The following is a 21,567-nucleotide window of genomic DNA, read 5'->3' on the forward strand; positions in this document are numbered from 1 at the left end:
CTCACCATCCTCGTAAGTAAGTATCTCTTTTACAAGGCTGTTGTAAGGATCACTCGAATTTACTCATCATGCCCTTGAACTATACCTGCTACCTGGTGTTATTGAAATGTTTACTATTATTTTTTAAGCAACGAGGAAACCTCTTCATAGAGTGTGCTGTGAGGTCATTTGGCTTTCACGTAGCTCAAAGGCGTCATTTAGATATTGTATCACCTTGGTGTTTTTTGTTTTTTTTTTTTTTAAGATTTTATTTATTTATCAGAGAGAGAGGGGGGCAGAGAGCGAGCACAGGCAGACAGAATGGCAGGCAGAGGCAGAGGGAGAATCAGGCTCCCCGACGAGCAAGGAGCCCGATGTGGGACTCGATCCCAGGACGCTGGGATCATGACCTGAGCCCAAGGCAGCCGCCCAACCAACTGAGCCACCCAGGCGTCCCCACCTTGGTGTTTTTGTTCATTAGGCAATGAGCCCAGTGAAGTCACTGGAATCCAAGGAGAATCTTTAGCTCTTTGGGGATAGTTTATATGTTTATATGGTTTTTTAGACTATCATCAAAAATGAAAGGAAAAAAAAATTTTTTTTTAAATTCTGAGAAAATTCAGATCCCTGCACACATAATTTGCCGACTCCGGCTTAAGAAACATTGGTTCCGGATACTCAGCCAGAGGCCTCCCAGCTGCTATGAGCCCATGGTTGCCCACACCTCCCCTGGGGCTAACTCCATTCCAGGTCTCATGGTCCTGGAGGGGGCAGCGCAGAGAGTCACACAGATGAAAGCTACTGGGTCAGAAAAAGAGAAGTATTCTAAAGTTACATCCTAAGGGACATCTGTGACAACATGCTTATGACCGCTGGTGCTGGAGCCCACATAGGTAGTTTCCCTAGGTCTGTCCAGGCAGCAGATGCGGAGAAGAGGGGGGAGCTGGCCGCCCATTAGGGCTTGTCTTCTGGCCCTGGGGAGAGACCCCTAAGCAGACTGTGTGTCACCTTCTACCCCTCATTCTGTGTTTTCAACTCTTCTGTTTTTAAAGACTGCAAATAGTATCCTTGATTTATTCTCGAATCCGAATGGAGCCGCACAGAGAAAGATGCAACATACTGGACACAGCGATCACAGTCACCAGCCTGGCTGCCCTCCTCTGCCTCCTTGAGAGCCACCGGACCACAGTGGCAATGCCCCAGGTTCAGCCTCTCCACATCCTTCCCTCCAGTCAAGGGCACTAGCCCCCAGTCCCTCCCCCGCTCCCCGCACACTTCCCCTGGCCCCTGGGGGTCCAATGAACACCCAGCACAAAAGAAGAGACAGCTGTTTCCTCCCCAGGGCAGGGAAAGCCCTGCACTCACCAACAGGGGGAGACCAGTAAACGCAGCAATCATCCCGATGCTAAACCTGGTGCCTCGAACAATAGGCACTAAGAACTAAGAAGACCGGAAGGCCACCCGGCTCCTCCCACAGGAAAGCAACATACACGTGTACACACACACACACACAAACACGTACACACGGGAGCACACACACTCATGCCACAAATCTTTTCAGCATTTCTCACGGTCTGCCTCACAGAGTTAATCATTCATTCATTCATTCATTCACTCATCTGTATTTTCTAAACCTAAGAGCCTTATCTTTGCCTTCTGTGTACACAGCCTGTAGTTTTATTAAGCCCTCACCCTCCATCAAGCCCTTTCCCTGTATTATCTCATTTCATTCATACAACACCTCCATTTCCTTTCCTACTTTGTAGATGAGAAAATGGAGGACCAGCCACGGAAAAGCAGGGGCCCTAGAATAGTCTATCCCATGTGTGGTCAACACACCAGTGCTAACTGTTGGTCACCAGCCCACGATAGGAGTACAGAAACCAAGAATAAGTATATGGAGACTTCTACTGCCACTTGGCACTATCACTATATCCCATATGTGATCCGTGTGGGTTCATCTTACTGGCACAAACTACAAACTAGACACTAGTCAGAATCGTGAAGTGGGACCACACTAACATGTTTTATATTTGAGGTTTTTCAACTGTAACCCAAAAGTATACAAAAATTTAGAATTCCCTGATTTCATTAAAAGATTTAAATATAACTATAACTTTATAGGAAAAATTATGGGAACTGGCAACTAACCAAGGAGTTACTGTAAATGCAATATTTGCTTTTAGATGAATGTTAAGAAAAAATTAATATCCCGAGTTTGTGGAAACGGGGTTGCAAAATCTCTTTTCTAGTGCTGTCAACATACCTCTGTGAGACTGGTTTCTCTCCAGTGAAATTGAAAAAAACCCACAAGAATAGTTTAGATACATTATCTCTTGCAAGTAGCATTATTGTATCCAACCTAGATTGAATTCATTAGTGAGCAAGAACCAAACTCTTACTCCATGAAAAGTTCAGTGCTGACAAATATGGTGTGTGTTCAAAGTGTGCTTATAGGCATTTAATACAGGGACTCTCTAGCTCACTTACAAACTTTTTGTTTGGTTTAAATTACTACATAGAAAAAAGTTTCCAGTATTAATAATGATCTATATTAATTGCCTTTGCATGCACTTTCAAGGACTATGTAGTTTTTTGTAATTTTCCCTCATTACACTTATTCTATTTATTAAATGTCATTTCATGCCTGTAAAGTCTATCATTAAAAATCGGGCTGCTATTTTGGTATCTTTGTTCTTTATTTTTTTTTTGTATGTCCCAAAATTATCAGTCCACAGTTTCTCAGAAATTTTTAAGAAGTAGTCCCTTCCCACTGATGGCTTGAGAAGTACTGGTCCCAAACGCTGACTCAGTGAGTATGGACCTTTGTTTTGCTGACTCACCTATCCTCAGTTTAGATCAGTGACAGGTCAGCCTGGACACCCAACAAACATTTGTCTCATGAGTGAATGAATAAATAAAACTGCGGTTAGCTCATGCCACAGCCTATGCCCTTACGTGCTCTGTAACACTGCAGAGAACATGCACAAGAATCAGGATTAGGCTCTTTGGAGAAGGCTTTCCAGAGAAGGGAGAGTACTCACCCTTCAAACTATAGGATGGGTCAAATTTTAAAGGGGTGAGAGTAGAGAGGCAGAAGTCCCCCCACAGCAGCAAAGGGAAGCATCAGCAAAGGCTAAAGCAAGAACTGGCCTGGGAGGCTGGAAGGGAATGCACCTGCAATTTACCCAGAGGCAACCTCCGCCCACCCAACTTTGAGCCAGAAGAACAGAAGTCACCCAGCAGCAGGGGTTCTGTGCTCCCTTCCAAGCCTCCAGCAGCTGACAGAAGACTTGGTTCTACCCACCACTGCCAGCACTGTCTGGGCCCCCTGAATCTGCACTCTGAGGTCAACTCACAATGAACCTTATAGTGTAAGTGAATCTCAGAGACTCACTCTTTGCTAGGGGCCCTGGTAATTTTCTATTTCTAATTTGGAGGAGGTGGTCCAAAGACAGTCTCTTCAAAATGCTTAAGCTTCAAGCCCCACAAAACGCAGGCGTGCCCCTGGGGAACATCTCTTCACAATGGCTCTTTACTTCCAGAAGCTGCTTTCCCTTCTCTCGGAAGTGGGCCTTCTATCTGTCTGCCACAAGGTGGCGCCAGACATCTGGCTGCGAGATGCGGCTGCCCAGACTCTCTATGCAAAGGAGGTGGTTTTTGCTGCCATTCTTAGAAGTCGAAATACCAACTTACTTGTTCTTCTTTCTATTGATGGCAACCTAACACTTCTCTTTGCATGTTCCTGGTTTCATTTTTAAAGTTACACTAAGGTGGGAGTTGAGGGGACAGAATTATTTGATTTTCTAAAGCTTACATATTGTGGAACTAAAGAAATTGGCCAACATTAAACACACACACACAAACCACAGTTTTAGTCAGAAATTAGAGGACTCAAGGAGGAGAAAAACTTCTGTGTACGAAGCAAACAAAGTAGGTGCCCCATAAGTATGTCTTTTCGCTTGCTAAAACGTGAATGGTTAGAGAAAGGAGGCTGAATGTTAACAGTTAACATTACAAATTCTCTTAATTTCCACTCCTCTGTCCAGAGCAGCACCTACAAAGTGTTTGTATACCATTATATTATCAATCTCCAAGAGAAAAGGCAGAAACCGTTTCATTATATAAAACAAAGCTTAGGTACCTAAGTCAAGGAACTGGAAAACAACAATTTGTATTATTTGAGATCGGCAGTAACTCAGCACAGAGTACCTTTAAAGCATTAAGTAAGTAAGGGACAGTATTTGTAACTATGCAGCCCACACTTGAAGTCTTTTTTACTATTTTTTTTTGAGGTGGAATAAAGATTATATTTTTTAAAAGATTTTATTTATTTATTTATTTGACAAAGAGTGAGAGAGAGAGAGAGAGAGAGAGAGAGAGCATAAGCAGGGGGAATAGCAGAGGGAGAGGGAGAAGTAGTCTCCCCGCAGGGCTCCATCCCAGGACCCCAGATCATGAACTAAGCCAAAGGTATATGCTTAACTGACTGAGCCACCCAGGTGCCCCTACTTAAATTACTTAAATTTATTTTCAAAAGACATTTTCATTATCATCAACCACTACACGTAAAAAAAAAAAAAAAAAATGAGGCCAAGTTCAAGCCCCTTAAAGCTCTTTTTACTCACTAACAAATGTTTGTATTCTCATTCGTTCTGTGAATAGCTACAGATTGTCCATGTTTAAAGGGCAGGATAAACAGAGAGAAGGAAATTAGCCATTACTCGGTCTACTTATTTACCGTCTATAATCAGTTAGCAATGTTCTGCTAGTACGGTTTTACAAATAACTCTTCCCTCTGAGGAAAGAGACTGTCAGGGGGTGGCGGGGGAGACACTGTAAAGAAGACCCATGAAACTGCTGTCTCCGGATATATTAGAAGCAACCCCATTGGTTCATCAGTGACTTCTCTATGGGTAAATTTCCTTTGGAAAAGCAAATGGATGGCTACATTAACTCTGGCTGGGAAAGCGTGTTTGAGCCATTCTACTTCCTCCCACATCTGCATGTCCACGCCATTTCCCACCCCACTACTAGACAACCCTGCCCTGTCTCTCCCCTCTCCCCATTTTCACATAGACCTGCCCTGAGATGGAAAGTGGCCTATTTTCCCTTCAGGCTGCCTCACCTGGGCACCTCTGTGTTCCCTAACTTGGCAACATCCCCTAATTTCCTAATGTTCCTGGTACAGAGTTTGTCCTTTCTGGGCTTGAAGAAGAAACCGTAATCAATCCAGAAGGTTCATAAATAATAGACTGCCTACAAAGCGCAGACCTATTTCTCTGTACCTCCAAGAGATAAGTCCATTTCAATGAGAGGGTGTATGGGGAAAAGCTCAGCACAGTGCCCTGTCCGTTATGAGCCTTCAACAAGGCCGACTGTTGTTTTCATCTCTGCCTTCTACAGAGCCTTCCACAAGCCTCCCACCAATGGAGTTTCTTAGCGATAGCCATCCTTACATGAGTGTCACCCAGCATTTCCAACATGGCACCGGCAGACAACAGGCATTCTATAGAAAGGCATGCAGTGATGATTCTACTTTTGAGGTATCTAGAGTAGTTAAACTCTTAGAAAGGAGAATGGTAGTTGAGGGCGTAGAGGGAGGCCTGAGGGAAGGAAAAAAAAGGAGTTGTTTAATGCGACTGAAGTTTCAGTTACTTCTGAAAGATAAAAAACAATGTTCTAACTGTAAAACACTGTGCATATAGTTAACACTACTACACAGTATACTCAAAAATGCTTAAGAAATAAAGTTTGCTTTATATTTTTAAAAAAAGGTATGCAGTGAATCTAAGTTTCTTTGAACCTCAATTTCTTTACTCTTAAGGTGGGGACTATAACATGTGACTTCAGAGACTCTTCTAGAATATGCTAGTAGCCCACACATAGAATAATTTTATTATTCTCTTTTTAATCTCCGGAGAAAGATGGACTTGTCCACTTCTCCAGTGTCTTCTGACTGCAGGAGCCCTGCCTCTCCCCACAGGGCTCGTCAGGTAGACACACACACACACACACACACACACACACACACAGAGTGTGCTCTGCAGTCTTAACCATACACATCACCATTTAATCTCTTCTTTGAAAACATCACACACAATTTTATTGGGCAGTTAAAGGAACACAAGCCTGTTAGATCAAAGCAGCCAACTGGTCACCCAGCCTTCCCAAAATGAGGCTGTAGTTCATTATAGCCCCTCGGTTAACCACATCCACCTCCCTCATTTATCAACATGCCCAGGAAGCAGATTTAGAAATCCCGGGCACTGCAGGGAAAAATCTTTTCAGGTAACCCACTGTATTTAAAGAGCATCTTGAAAGAGGAGTAGGACTATAAAACTCAGAGGTTCCAACAACCCGGGCCCGTCCCCAGGTCCCCCGCCACAGAGTCTCGCAGGGAACCACAGGCTTTACTGACAATGTCTTTTCTTGAAACAGACAGACATTTTTGGACTAAAACCCAAGCATTCACTTTCTTTGCCATTGTTTTTGTTGCCCGTGTTCTGTGTGCCTATCTTAATTCTGGCCCGAAGCACGTCCCCCTTCAGTTCTCATACTTGGTAACATTCAGCTTCCTCTTGTGCAGGTTGCAGGCAGGAAACTGGAAAATGGGCCACAGGAAACCTGGCCTCCTACATCTGTCCCACTTTGTAATTGCAGCTCTGGTTTCATTTTGCTTTGTGTGTCAGCTTGGTTTTAACCCTCAACACGACAGTCGAACTCTGCTTTCTGGAAGAACACTGCCATTCTTCTTGCCCAAGAAAACTCACTGAGACTTTTGTTTCCTCCCCAGAGTAATTAACCCTATGAATTCAACAGGGGGAAAAAAATACAAAGCAAATTCTCCTTCAACAGTAGCCATTTGGATCAAAAGCATATGGAGCTAGAAAAATGATTCATTAGCTGTGATAAAGCTATCAATGAATCCCCAGTGGAACATCAAGACTATTTTATAGTACCATCCACAGAAGTTATTTTAGATAAATTGGATTAACAGTGGTCCGAGGATCCCTGACAAAGTTTATCTTGTGAGTTTTTGATAAATAACGCATGAAAAGAAGCTTTATTCACACCTCATTATAATCTCTTTCGTTATGATGCTCTTTCCAACTGTTATTTCTTAACAATTATCACCGTTAGGTTGAACTGCATGACACTGTTTTTATGGTCCCCAAACAGCCAAATACCCACAATCTCATAGAGTCAACTTAAAGCATATAATCACATGCAGAGTCTAGACACACACACACACACACACACACACACACACACACACACCCCACCACCACCCCAAGGGCAGTATCTTCTTCCAGTATTCGGTCCACAGACTCTTTTAAGAATCTGAAGTTCTCTAGAGGCAGGGAAGGTAAACTCATACAAAATACATATAATTTCAACAGGATTTGTAAAACACTAAATTTATAAATCTCATAAGAGCTCTATTCTAAAGGAAATGTTAGGTATCTCCTCCCTGACTAGCAGTACGGAGATTCCATGGAATTCTCAAGAAAAGGGCTAATATCAGCTCCCCAAATCTGTTACTTCTTTAAGCAGGAGATTTTTTTAATGCAAACACTTGATGAGCATCTCGTATGTACCAGGCATTGCGCTCAGTGCTTCACACACACCTAAATTTAATGCTCTACAGGGAAGTCATGACTTCAAGAGGTAGAATAAGATGCTCATGGCCACAGGAGTCAGACAGACAAACAGAGACTCCTGTCCAGGGTCATCTGGCTCCAATGACCAGGTCCTTGATCACCACAAAGAGCTCCTCCAGTGGCGGCTTCATTTCCCACATGCACACCTCACTGCTGCTAAGAGAGAAGCCTCGTTTTACCTCAGTGGGAGATGGAACTTTCCCACTACAAATCAGATCAGGGAATTTCCTTGTTCATTTCTCACTTTGCCTCATCTGTGACTCCAGGAATCCCAACTGGCTCCGTTTTAAGAAAGAAACTGTGAACCCATGTTACCATCATTTTTTTAAACCTATCTCCCTTTTCAAGAAGATCTGTATGTTGGTTTAGACACGCTCCAGGTTCATCCCTCACTAAATAATCGAGGGTAGCTCTTGATTATGAAGACTAGACATGAGACGTGGTCCCTTCTGTCACTCAGCCCCCCTTCAGCAGGAGAGACCATCCTGCTCAGTGTGGGCGCACAGAGCAGAACAAGAGGATGGAAGGCAAGAAAAGAAACGCGAGGGATCGAGCCTGGCTCCAGAGACACAGCGCCAAACCTGCATGCATTTCTCCTGACCACAGAAGGAATCTCGGGCAACACTTCACCTGCGAATAGGGACACACTGGGAACCCCACTAAGACCACGTGACAGTACCTAGCCCAGCACGTGGCACCCGGCAGGAACTCAGAACTGTTCCTTTAAAAACAGACACCTCTGGCAAAGCCCTGTTTCAGGTTCTAAGGAAGCAATGTTTGGGATTTTTGTGGAGGGCCGTGACAAGCACATGAAAACAAAATGCTGCCTTGCATACAGTACAACTTACTTAAAAATCTTGCTAACGGTCCTTACGTGTGAGTTCCATTAAATGAGCTCCCTAAGTCCCAGTGGGTATGTTTTTTTCCCTCCCATACTCCCCTTGGAATGTGACTTGGAATGAAAAAGCTTTTACCTAAACTTCTATACTATTCATATTTAAAAAACCTGATCCTATGCATAAGGGGGAAAGTCTGGACATCAGAACACAAATTCCATCACAGCCGTGGCCCTAAAGAGTTGCACGATCTCGGGCAGGGAGGTCAACTTCTCCCTGTCCCAACTTCTTTATCTGTAAAACAGGGATTAGGCGAACCCTCTCCCCTTCCACACACGAGCGCCCTCAGACTGAAAGACTCTGTATAATTATTTGGAAAATAAAAATCCAAGTTACCCTTTCGGTCAGTGCCCTGCACAAATACTCTTTGAAACGGGAATGGAATGATACCTTCAGCTTCAAATCAAACCTTCGCAGAGAGATTTTTTAAATCTACGGTTGTCTTAACATCAGGAAATGTTTGTTTGCTCACTTTGTTATTATAGTTTTACGAAAATCGAAAATAAAGGAAATCTTACAAACTGCCTTCACTAGAACAAAACCGTAATCTTTCAGATAAACCTGAAAGCTCTTCTCTGCGAAATAAGTTGGCGAAAGCCAAAAAGTCCATCCGCAGCATAGTAAGAAAACTTGTGCATGATACAGAATGATGGTGGATTTTCCACATCCAGAAACTCCAACATTTCCTGCCAGAGCATCCTCCAGACCCTTCCATTGTGTTGAAACTGTAAAATCTTTCTAAATCAGGACTTCCTCCTATTATGCTTCAGAGGCGTCTTTCTGGGAAGGGTAGATCCAAGGCAAAAGGTAGGAATTCCCGCAGCACCACCCAGTGGAAACGTTAGAGAAAAAAAAAAAATGCAAGATAAAATAGGTTTCGTCAAAGAAAATTCACATTTTCGGCTCTTCTAATTAAAAATCTGGACACTGCACTTCGCCATCCGTGGTAACAGCCACACCTTCCCCCTTAGCCCTAGTGCCCTTCTTCCTCGGGCCAGTCCCCCACACGCCACCCACCCAGCCACCCACAGCCTCACCGACATCATCGCCCTGTCTCTGTCACACATGCGCGCACACAAACACGGGGTGGACGCCAGGGTGGGGGGAGGAAGGAGGCCCGGGCAGGGTCAGGTGTGGGCTGCGACACCATCTCTTCCTCTCTGAAGGATTCCCAAGGGACCCCGGCGACCGGGAAATGTGCACAGCTGTGCTCAGCCTCCCAGCCCCGCTGCAGCTTTGGGCACTTCCTGTCAGAAAGGTAACCATCTGTGCACCTTCCCTGGCTGCCCCCCCTTCCCCCTGCCCCCCCCCCATCTGGGCCGCCTCCAACATCTGTACCACAACCCTACCTCTCCAGTGCCACCCCGGGAAAGATGCAGAGCCTTTCCTCCTGGCCCAGTTGTCTGGTCCTCCAAATCTCTCTCTGGTGTGACCACGGCCCACCAAAGCCACCGCGGGTCCCCCAGGCTGCCCATGCGTGGCTCAGTCTCTCTACCTCATTTACTGGCATTAGAACACGTCTCTCATCACCAGTGGCTGCTTCTCATGCATGCAGGACACATCAGGCTGCTAATCTTAGGAGCCCTTGACCCTCTCCCTCCAGCTTTCCTTCATGGCCCTAGTAGCGGCCCAGAGAGGGAGAGAAGTCACGGTCTTCCCAGAGAAACTTCTCTTGTCTCTTCTATAGAACTTCAAATAATAAAGCCTCAATTCTTCCATCATTTCTGGATGGTTAAGTCCCCGAAGAAAACTGGCCCCAACATTGGCACTCCTGGCAAAGTTAGCTTTCCCTCTTGAGGTAGATCTACAGAAACCACTTTAGAGTATTTTTAAAAGAATACAAGAGAAAAGGATGCTCATGAGCTGACCCTCATGTTCTTCAGGAGTATATGAGCAGTGTTAAAACTTTATAATACAGCTTTCTGAGCGGATCATTTATAAATGGCTCATAATACGATAAAGCTTTTCCTTTTCCTAAAATTTAGCATGTCAAAATGTGGTGGCTCCTGGAAAGATCCAGATTCCACTGACGTATATGGACATGAGCTCATGTTTGGGTCTTGCTCTACCCAGTACTGCCACCTCGCACAGACGGCTAGCTAAGCAAGGAAATGGACTCCTCTGGACTTCTAGATGCTTCTAGGGGCTTCTACGTTCTGTGGGCACTTCAGCGCATGCGCCTTCCTTCCTTCCGTGCTCTTCTCAGCAAAACTCTGCCACGGTTTAGGAAATGCAAATGCGAGGCATCAACATTTTTACATAATCTGTTATGATAATATACCCACTTTCCAAGGGAACTATAAAAAAACAGTGACGCTGCTGTCTTCCAAATGTCATCACCTGCTCATGTGGTGGACACCTGTGGGGGATTTTAGCTGCGTCTCCAGTCGGGAAGGTAGACCAGCCCTTTTATGGTTTTATTGTTTCTCTCACATTTTTGTGCCTCATGGTACCAAATGCAGGGGTTCTACTAAATGTCAACAACTTCTCACAGAGTTCTTTTTAACATGAGGCAAAAATACAATGGCATAAGGGTAACATGGCACACAAAGGCATCTCATTTTCCACTGAACGTCTACTGAAAAATCGAGCCTGACTTGTCGACTCACTCCAGTGAGGGGAGCATATTTTAAAATATCTTGGTGTTCATGGTAAGTATTGTTATTTCTAAGAATTAGAATTGCAAAAGTAGAAAATAACTTCAAAACCCTCCCAATGTCTTGTATTTCAAACCTATTTACTAACCCCCACCCCCACATGCACTGAGTAAATGAACCAAAGAACATGAACACAGTCGTAAGTGGGAGAGCATTGGTTTCTTCATTGTGTCTGGCTAACGTGCACACCCACATCCTTCGAGAAGCCTACAACGGCCTCTGATGGAAAAGAATAGCTGTTGGTGCATCAGCATCAAACAGCCAATATGGACCCCAAAGCGTCCTCATGGCCCTCCCTTCCCATTCGGGAATCTGCCATCTGCTAACGTGGCTCGGCCCTTTCCTGAAATGCCACATACAACATGATACTCTCCTCTTCCAATAACTGTGCCACAACATATTAACTGTAAAAAATAAATAACAGCTGGATCCTGCTTTAGAGATCTTGTCCCCCTTGCTAAAGAAAGTCACCCTTTTTACATTTTCATTATCTAGAGCACGTATGATCTTCTATGTCAAGGTCTTAAAGACAAATTAGGTATAATATTTAGGTTAAGAGGGAAAAAAAAAAAAGCAAAGGATGTGGCAAAGGCTGGCAGAGGACGCTGTTACTGTGGTTCAGCTCTGATTTAAATCAAAGCAGGCCAAGTGCTCTTATCTAAGAGCAGGAACTCTGAGCTTTGGAGAACCCCAGTGTCCCCAGGACATTTGTGGGATTCCGGGCCTCTTCCAAGAGCATATACATTTGTAATAAATGTAATTCACTTTAAGAATTTTTAGCACTCTTCAAAGTTGCTCAGTTTATCCAAGCATCATAAATGCAGAACTGAGAATCAGCACTAAGGCATCCAAAGCAGTCAATTAAGCAAAGGTCATAAGAACATCGAGGGGCTGACTGAGTGACGTTTTGGCCTCAATTATCAAAGATGGGTTTGGCCCATCAACAGGCATTTCTGCCCTCCACTAGGGCCTCAGCATGGATGTGACATGGGGTTCTCTGCCTGGGGTTTAATCAGTTCCAGTCCTGAGCTCAGAAAGTCACTTGGAGAATCTGGAGATGTTTGTTCTAAAATACTTTTTTAAAAAGAAAAAATGAAATAAAAATAAATATTAATGTTCTACCACCCAATATCTTCTGGTCTATGTGATTGGTTTCTAGGTCTTGGAAAACAGGCAGAGACATTAGCAGAAATAACATCTCTACCAACGCTCATGGATTCTAGATTCCAGAAGATTTCAAAATGCAAAACCATACAAGAACATGGAGGTCTGTTGTCCAGATATGCTCTTGCAAATAATACTAAAAGGTTTGCTCCCTTCTTGTATGTTCTTAATGGGACTTGCTGAAATTAGGAATCTCTTGTTTCTTCTCTCATAAATTGTATTTTTTTAAAAACCAAGTTTTCTGAGTTCTCACAGTGAAATAGTGGTTCTTTTGGGCGAGAAGTTTAGCAAATGTTCCCTTATGCTCCCATCCTCTCTCTTAGGACTTGACTCCTCTGTGAGAACAGCGGCTCTGGATATAGGAGGAACAAAAAGTGAGATCATACTGTCCCACTCTCTTCGACTCAGGCATTTCTCTTATCGCCTACGCATGCGGAGACACACACATACATATACATACACACACACACTCCCCTGTCAATGCTTATCTTCTTCACTTTCAAAGGAACTCCAACCACCATGGCTTTTGTATCTTAGCCTCTAAAGGAAAACTGTCCAAAATCCAATAAGGAGGGAGTGGGGAGAGAACGTTCCCAGCTGAGTATTAACCAGAAAAGTGCTCTTCTTAACCGTGTTAGGAAACTATCTGACCAGAGACCCCTTTTCTCATGTAATCGAGCATTCTGATCTTTTGGGGCCTTAGGATCCTTATTCTGAGGATGATGAGAACTTACAGATGCAGACAGTGTAAGAGAATCCTTGCTGTTTAATTCTTACAGAGAATTTCTGAGCACATCCTGGAATAAATTCTGGGGCTTGTTTTGCCGTTGGGTTTTTATCTCTCCCTCCTGACAGTGAAATGCAGGGAGAGAAATCTGCTTAATCATACATTCTGGTAAGTCAAGGTCTGACTATCAACACACGCCTCTTTGGCAAAACGCAGCTGAAAGGCACAGCGGACCCAGCCCTCCTTCCCCCAAAACAGCGGAGGTATTAGTCATTCATCCTTTCAAATACACAGAGTCTTTCGTTAGTCTCAAAATCAATCAGAAATCAATCAGAAACATCATTAATTACAAGAAGTTATAGACAAATGCTACATACAGGTTTTAGTATAAGCGAGGAAGGATTTTTAACTGCAAATATTATGGAACGCAGCCCAGAGGAATGACCAAAACTTGGTCAGTCGACATCTTGATGAAAGACCAATGATCGTTGCTGTAGAAAGATAGGTTTTAACACGGAAAAAATTTTACATCAAGATCCTTTCAAGCTGCACTGACCTATGAATTATTTAACTGTTAACCAACCATTCCCAGTACAACCCTGGTAGCAACAACAAGGCTGACATTTGTCCTCTCAGAGATTAACAAACTTGTGTCTGTTCATCTACGGTTCTTGCAAGTCCAGACAAAAACTCTGGAAAATGACATATCCTCTGTACAGGCTCTTCCTGGCTGTCTTCATGATTTCACCAAGAGATAGGCCTCTTATTAATCCAAGTAATTTACTGTCTAGCAAAGGGTTGGATTTATGCATGGCCATAAAGACCTTTATCAAGTCCAACGGCAAGCTTTCCCCCTTCAGATGGTTTATAATTCAATGAATGCCAAGTACTGGACAACGTGCTGGGATAATTACGAGGATGAGAAAAACAGAGCAGGCCCAGAGGGAGGTTCCAGACTGAGGCTGAGACAGACGTGAAATACATCATGACGCATCGGGGGGCAGGTACCTCCCTCACTCTCCAAGTCTAAAGGATTCAAGGGTTTGGCAGAGGCTCTGGATAACAAGGGAGGCCGGGCTATCAACCCTCTTTTGTTCCTGAGTTTGGGATAATGAGTAATAAGGAATAATGGCGGACACCAGCCCCATCTCTAGAAAACGAGATCTCAAAGTGTTCAGTACCTGTGTTTGGATAGTGAGAATCTGGGGAGGGAGAATTTGGAGAGGGTACTGAGGAAACCTGTTAGTCAATACGGCAAGGGCTCTCTGAAGGCGGGGGCAGATGGCTGGATGACGGGGGGGAGTGCCAGCCTGGGGGCCTAGCAAAAGCCGAGCCTTGGAGGATGGCCACAAAGTAGCAAAGCAGAGAGAGCGGGATAGATGGGAGTGGGGTGGGGGCAGGGAAGGGAATTCCCAGGAGAAAGAACAGCATCTGGAAAGGCCCCGTAGCCAAAGGGCACAGGACGCCTGTGAGGAATGGCCGAAAAGCCAGGGTGGCTGGCATACTGCCTACATGAAGGATTCCGGTCTCTAACCTGGCCGAAGTCACTGGGAGATCTGAGGCGGACATGTGGCACGGTCAGACCTGTGTTTTCAGGACCACTCTGGCCTGTGGGGAGACAAGGGACTAAAGACGGCCAGAGGGAATGAGGGACCCCTCAGACACAGCAGTGGAGGACAGAGAGCCTTTTCAAAGACTATAGGAAAGAAGGAGCAGGGACTGAACCTGGTGATCACCATCTTATCTTGGCCTACTCAGCATCCAGTTCAGACAGTCACTGGTGTTCCCAAGAATGAGGTGACCGGGCCATTAGAAATGAGTGATGCTTGTCGCAAACCTTACAAAAAGGAGGAAATGCAGCACAGCAGCCAGCAACAACCTTCCCTCAAGGGTTCCTTATTCTACAAGGGGCCAGAATGGGATTGAAGGGGAAATTTATGGGGAACCCCTTTTCCCATCACAAAATACTTCGCCTAAATCACTGTGTATGCCTGGAAGTTGGCTGGCTGGGAGGAGAACAAAAATTAACATCATGTTTTCACAACTCTTGGGATTCAAGTTCCTTACTCCACAGAAGTAGACAAAAGAACTTGACTTGGAAGGGATTACCCCAACCTCTACACTTTAATCACTTCACCATCCAGAGAGATTCAGAGATAGCCCCTCAACACAACTGGCTTTAAGGGAATCTGCTTGTTCCTGTAGCACACACATTACTTTTGGTTAACTCATGTGGTATTAAATAATGTAGAAGGGATTTTTCCTCCTATGGTATTGCTGAGGAAATCCCCACATTCTAATGATTAGTTTTCAATCAAGCAGATTAAATAAAAATACTGCAGTATTTTATCAAAGTGTTCTGAGGTTTAATAACCTACAGGGTAGACTCATGAAATTACCGTAATTTAAAAAAATAGCTAGGGAATGTTTCAGGTGACGGAAATATTCTCTATTTGGAGGTAAGAGGTGGGGATTCCATGGGTATACACAAAAACATCAAGGATCTGTCCATTTCCATGTACAAAATTATACCTCAATTAAAAAAAAAAAAGACAATCAGGGTCTCAGATTCCTTGTTCTACTTCTTTGAGTAAAGGATTCCTGACTTCAGTCTAAAAGAAGGCATTAGATAAGTGTGTTTTATACCTACCCCATTATTTCCATATTTACACACGGAAAATTGGGAATTATTCTTAGATATGATAGCTTAGAAATACTTATGATACCATGTACTTTAGAGCCTCTTTCTAGAGCAGGTGAGTAAATTAATTTTAGTCCAACTTAAATTAGAATGTATGAGTAAAACCATCATCTTAATTTCTTTAAAAATATAAAAATAAGCCTCAAAGATAAGTTATAAAATAATCCCATTTAATTCTTAGAATAATTTAATAATTGCTTTCCAGGAAATGCAAATTAAAACACATAATTGATGAGTTAATAATTCCTAGTGGCAATTCAAACCAAATTACAGTTTATTGAAATGACCAATTCAAGGTTTATTTTTAAACTGCTGACACATACGTTAAGTTTCCGGTAATAGATGAAAGGCCATTTTTCTTTGGTTATAGGTAGGAGTCAAATTTCTGCAATTACTTTAAAGACTGAATGATCTACCGTTTTTGAAGGCCTTTAGGATTCATTAACAGAAGGTTTTACACACACACACACACACACACACACGCACACACACACACACAATTCCATTTACTGGGGCTGCACTGTAAGTGGCAAAACCAGAGTTCTGTGCCACAAAACCATCGTCTCTCTGCCACAGTTTCAACCAAAAAGCTGGATGATCTTAATTCAAACTGACCATGGGCAATAGTCATCCTGAGCTGAAAAGCCATTGAAAACCTCAGTTTCAAAGTCTGGAAACTCTCTGGATATAAAATGAAACAGTAATAACTCAGAATTGTCACAATGTACAAGAGGCACCTTCTTCCCACCTTATAGTTAAAGTTCAAGATACGTTTTTGATTTAACCTAGCTTCTCTTTCTCATCATTTAACATTCTATTTTGATGTGTAGAGCCCTGGACTTCCTGTTACTACATCTTGATATTCGGCTGCAAATCATGACTCATTCTTAAATCATACAGAAACTCATCAAAATCCCAAATTTCACAGCACATATGAATTCAGTCTTCTAAGAGGTCAGCATTCTTAGAACATTACTTGGAGCCACAGAGACAAAAACATTGAACAAGTCCATGTAAAAAAGTATGTCAATCCACTGTTGAGACAACACATTTATTAGATCAATAAATGCATGTTCTATGTGCAGTACTTTTGGTCTTGGTACCAGTTATGAAAATGTATAAAATGGTATGTTAAGTAAAAATAAGTTACAAAACAAAGTACAGTGTGACTCCAATGAAAAGTTTTATATGTGCATGTGTGTATTTGTGTGTGTGTACACACACACATTATAGGAGACCAAAAAAATATACACCAAAATGTTAACAGTGGGATTATGGGAGATGTTTATATTTTTCTTCGTGGTTTTCTGAATCTTCCTAACATAATTCACATTAATATTTTTTCAAAACAGAAAAAAACCTACCTAACCTTTAGAAAATATTATCATGCTAGTGCAATCTCAAATATGTTATAAATCTACATACAAAGACAAAGGGAATTATGGATAACCAGGGCATAAAAAGCTCTTGCTTGAAACATATGGAAAAATCTTGGGGTCTTTCATTCAAATGACCCCCATGCCCAGTGTGTATGTGTGTGTATGCAATGTGTATGTGTGTGTATAGGCCCTTAGGAAGGGGCAGAAGCCAGCTGCCTGCAGCCCAGGTACAGCCAAAAGAGACAGAACGTATTGCTTTTGAAGTTTAATGAGATACCCCAGTTCTGGGGCACAGAGAGGTGGCTGGATCAGTCTCTAGGACTGAGAAGGAGCAAAGTCATTAATTCAGAAGCAGTAATTCACGATCAGCACCCACCCCCCACCCCAAAAGGTGACTCTATTCCAGGAAGTCACATCCTTGGATAATTTTTTTTTTTAGTGTTCAGTTTGTCATTAGGTAATGTTTTGCAACCACACTGGTGTTCTGAACCAGAGAGGTGTATAAATATAACTGGGTAGCACAGAACACACAAAACCCAGTATCTGACAGCTAAGAAAGGAATATTTTAATTTAAATGCTCTGACTGGAAGGACTTTAAAACCAATTTCAGGAAAAGATTCAAGTTCCAAAAAGTTATTACAAATATAAATTTCAAAATATGACCTCAGAGTTACATTTGCTGTATATTAGCAGTTTTAAATTATTAATTTTTTTTAATAATAAGAAGAGGACATCTTTAATAAATGTTTTAGGAAATTTCAAATTCAACTAGGGTTGAAAAAAAAAAAAAAATCACTGCTCTGTCCTATCTGGGCTATTGCCATCTGGTCTGAAAAGCATTAGTACCAAGTAAGTGAGGTTCAGAGATGGTCTAATTCAGCCCAAAAATGTAAACCATCACAATTCATCATTTCAATGTCATTCTATGGCATATTACTGACCAAAAAGAGAGAGTGAGAGTGAGAAAATTCATGCACAGTGGTACATATGTGACAGAAAAGTGCAACTGACAACTTGTAAATGTCCTATTCATTGAATGGAGGCAGGTAAAAGAGTCACCATCACTGTTAATGTAAATAAGACCTTCTCACAGTACGCCCTACTGACACTTGGGGATGGAAAATTCTTGGGGGCGGGGATGCTCTGTACCTTGTTGGATGGGTAGTTTGCATGCCTGACTCTCTACCGACTAGATGCCAAGAGGACCCCCTTTGGTTATGAAACCAAAATGTCTCCAGATACTGCCAAATGTCACCTGGAGGACAAAATTACTCCCAAAAGTCTGTTTATCCAGGCTGGTTTGTAGTTCACTGAAAGGGGCCTCTCCTACAATCTGGAAAGTGTTTTTTCTCATCTATTTGTTTTAAGTGTCGTGGTCCTACTCACAGCTTTCAATGCAACAATTTATTGAGCATCTACTGCTATGCCCGGCACTGTGTTAGGGACATCCTGTACTCACATCCACTGACTCACACCCTCCTTGGGCTGTTTTTGGGACATGCTTTGCCACCAGAAGAGAAATACCAATACCTCAAAACCCTTCAGGAGTACGGTCCTCAAGCAGCATGTCCTTGTCAGTAAAGGGAACCCCACAGTTCCAAGCAGGTTCCTTAAATTCTTTACCCTTTTAAGCAACTCTACACATTGCCAACATTTAAAAGTTTAAAAGGAGCGGGGAGGCATAAGGCCTTAAGGCCATAATGCCTTTGCTATATTTGGCATAGAAAGACCATCAGGGGTTTTTGCAGGCAGGATCATTACTGGAAATTCTAAAAACACTTATGGACACTCTTCTTCACTGTCTGACCCACATGACCTCCTAACACAATTTGTAATTTTATAATCCCCATAAATTGAAACTCATAACTGACCTATCCCAAATAAATGTGTGCCACAGACAGAGAAAAACGAAAAGAGATCAGAGGGCATTTTGTTTGGCAATAAAGCAGTAAGGCTCAGAAATCGATTTGAGCTCATTAATAGATGCCTGGAACACACTTGAGGTTCTCACCTCCTGTGGCTCCCCCAGCCCCCTAGACCCCTTCCAACAAAGACAACAAGCTCAGATGAGAGAAGATGGGGGTGTTTGAGCTGCTGGGGCCATAGAAACTTCACACACACACACACACACACACACACACACACACCCTACACAGACACCCTACAGACAACTTGGAAAGAAAAACCTGAAAGTCCGAAATCAAAAGGGCCCAAGTGACTTCAAAGTTTTCAAGATACTGCCCTGAAAAAGGCTGTCAGGCAGCTGCACCTCTAAGTAAATAAAGCCCTAATTTGTCCCCCTCTGCAGCACAGTACTCCCCCAGCGGACAGTGGCTGCACAAAACCCCTCCTGTACAGAGCAGCGGAAACTCCTAATGAGATTAGTTGGTGTGTGTGCAGACATTACTTAGCAGTGACTAAAGGGGCTCTCTCTTCCTGCAGCAGCCAGTGGAAAATTCAGGGAACTTTTTCCCCCTGCAGCAGCAGAATCCCTGTAACCCTCTCCCCAGCCAACTCCAACAACAACTCAGCCTCCCCCAGCCCCCCTCCGGCTGGGGTACTGGGGGTAGTTAAAGACTGGCCAGGGGCTTCCAAAAGCGAGATGGTAGGAGGGGGCGGCGGGGAAGGGGCGGGGGACCCCTTGAACACTACAAAGGAAACTGTAAAAGGCACAAATACATAAACCTGAGAAGGAGCAAACCAGTTTCTTTGTGAGCTCCTCTAGTGAGTCATTTTCAAGATGCTGTCTGCTGCCAGTTTCAAAGCGGAAGCGCATGGCAATTAGTCTTGCCGTTTCCAGACAAGCCAGAAACTCTCCCGACACTCGTTTTTTTTTGTTGTTTTTTTTTTTTTCTAAAAAGCCCCTTTTGCAGTTTCTGAAATAACATTTCTTACTCCCACCCCCACCCGCCTCCTAAACGCAGCTTGTCCTCAGGATGATTCGGTTCAGAAAAAAAAAAATAATAAAACAAAACCGAGACCTCTTACTTGTCTCTTTTAACTCTCCAAAATTTTAATTCCTCCTCCCAAAAGTTACAGTAGCATTACAGGCCAACGTTCAGTTGCCAGCTGAAGCGCCCCCTCCTAAAGAGCGGGGGGCTCCAAGACCGTCTGCTGCCGGGTCCTTCGCCAAAACCCTGTCCAGTAAGGACTCCTCTGGCTTTTAAAGGTCCACCTGGGCTTGCGCCCGGGGGCGATGACCCGGGCCGGTGTGTGTGTTGGGGGGGGGGGGGGGTCACCTGCCGAACGAGAAGGGACGTGGCCCCCTGCCCCGCGTCTTCGCTCCCCACGCCCTCTGCTTCCCCCTCCACCCTCATCCTCTCCCCAAATCGGAGCATCGGTGCCCACTGCCACCTCTGGGGAGCCCAGCCCCTGCTAAAAGGTCGGCGGCGGTCCAGCATCCAGGCACGCAGCCTGCCCCGTCGCCGTCCCTGCCGGGGACCCGAAGTCCCACCGTCCCTTCCAACCACCCCCCCCACCGCACCCCCTCCTCAGAGCTGCAGCGCAGCCCCAGGGCAGGGTGCCGCCGGCGCAGGGTCGGACGCGGCGCGGAGCTCCGGCAGGGCGGGCGGCGCGGGCGCTGGAGCATCCCGGCGGCGCCCCCTCCCCAGGGCCGCAGCCCACCCCGCGGCGCCCACCAGCCCCACCCCCACCAAGCCAAAGAAAAGAACGAAAAAGCACCCCGACGAAACTTTGCAACTGTCCGAGCAACAGGCAGAAACCCTGCTTGCTACCTACCCAGATGTGGGGGAGCTTTCAAGATCCTTCTTCGGGGGAATTTCTAGGAGGAACCGGGCGAAAGCCCCCGACTTTCCATGCTGACAGGCGTCTGCAGACGGTCTGTTGCTCTTGTAATGAGATCCTGATTTTTCCCCCTTTTTTTTCTTTCTCTCGCTCCTCTTTTTTTTTTTTTTTTTCCCTCTGGTGTGTGTGTGAGAGCAGGAAGTTGGAGCAGTCAGGCCGAGCCGGCTCACTTCCTTTACTGCATTATTCCCCAGGCGGTGTGCAGTCTGTGTAAACAGGCTTTTCCGCCCCGCGCCGCGCGCCCCGGCCGCGGCTGTACGCCGGGGCTGGCCGCCGAGGCCCGCGCATACTCCGCCGCCTGCGCCCCGCGCGCTCGCCCCGCACCGCGCCGCGCCGCGCCCCCGCCCGCCGCGCGCCCCGCTTCCCGCTCGGCCACCCCAGGGGAGGAGCCTCGGGACCCTCTGCGACTCCGGGCGGCCGCAGCCCCTCCCCAAGGCGGGGGGGACTGCTCGGCCAGAAACCCAGAGAAGTGCCCACCCCCCACCCCCACCCCCGACCCGGGGCGCGGCTGGCGACCTCGGGCTACGGCGAACCCGGGGAGCTCTCCCCTGCCCTTGGGGTCCCTGCGCCCGGCACCACAGTGGGGTCGTGCCTT

The 21,567-nt window shown here is 44.8% G+C and overlaps 1 protein-coding gene across 1 annotated transcript in view; it reads right to left on the reverse strand.

The window, feature by feature from the left end:
• Positions 1 to 21,291, reverse strand: part of ELK3 (ETS transcription factor ELK3) — a 67,330-nt gene extending 46,039 nt beyond the window's left edge. Inside the window, exon 1 of the mRNA XM_032346707.1 lies at positions 20,907 to 21,291. The gene's annotated coding sequence lies outside the window, so the exon portion shown is untranslated. The remainder of the gene's footprint in view (positions 1 to 20,906) is intronic.
• Between the last annotated feature and the right edge of the window lie 276 nt (positions 21,292 to 21,567).

This window comes from Mustela erminea, chromosome 6, assembly GCF_009829155.1.
Source record: "Mustela erminea isolate mMusErm1 chromosome 6, mMusErm1.Pri, whole genome shotgun sequence".
NCBI classification, from domain to species: Eukaryota; Metazoa; Chordata; class Mammalia; order Carnivora; family Mustelidae; genus Mustela; species Mustela erminea.